We start from the raw sequence: 414 nt of genomic DNA, 5'->3' as shown, positions 1-414 counted from the left end.
CCGCCGTTTTTCGAGGGCGGATGCACGAACCATCGAGATGGAACGACGAATCGTAAATTACGCCGCGCGATTTCTCTTTCGTTCCGGGCCCGCTATCCTCGAGTTCTGTGTTTGCGTGTGCGCGCATTACGACCGTTCGAAGGAAGAGAAGAAAGAAGGGCGGGTGGAAACCGGGGGTCGATCCTCCACGCTAAACTTCCTGTGGATCCACGTGGCTCTTCTATTGTGTCGCAACGGTTCTAATGATTCGTTCTGATCCGGCCTAGCCCATTCAGGCCGAGGGGGTTAGGTTGTTTTCATGGCGCGGAATTCCGCGACCCATCGTGCTCTGGCATCGACCGTGCCACGTAACGACCATCTAAGTGTATATACTTTGGTTGCGCCGCGTATATCGCGAAAAAAATACGACGCGAC

The sequence above is a fragment of the Bombus impatiens genome, unplaced genomic scaffold, assembly GCF_000188095.3.
Source record: "Bombus impatiens unplaced genomic scaffold, BIMP_2.2 scf_0675, whole genome shotgun sequence".
NCBI classification, from domain to species: domain Eukaryota; kingdom Metazoa; phylum Arthropoda; class Insecta; order Hymenoptera; family Apidae; genus Bombus; species Bombus impatiens.
The sequence above is the reverse complement of the archived record's forward strand: the minus strand, read 5'-3'. Positions refer to the sequence as shown.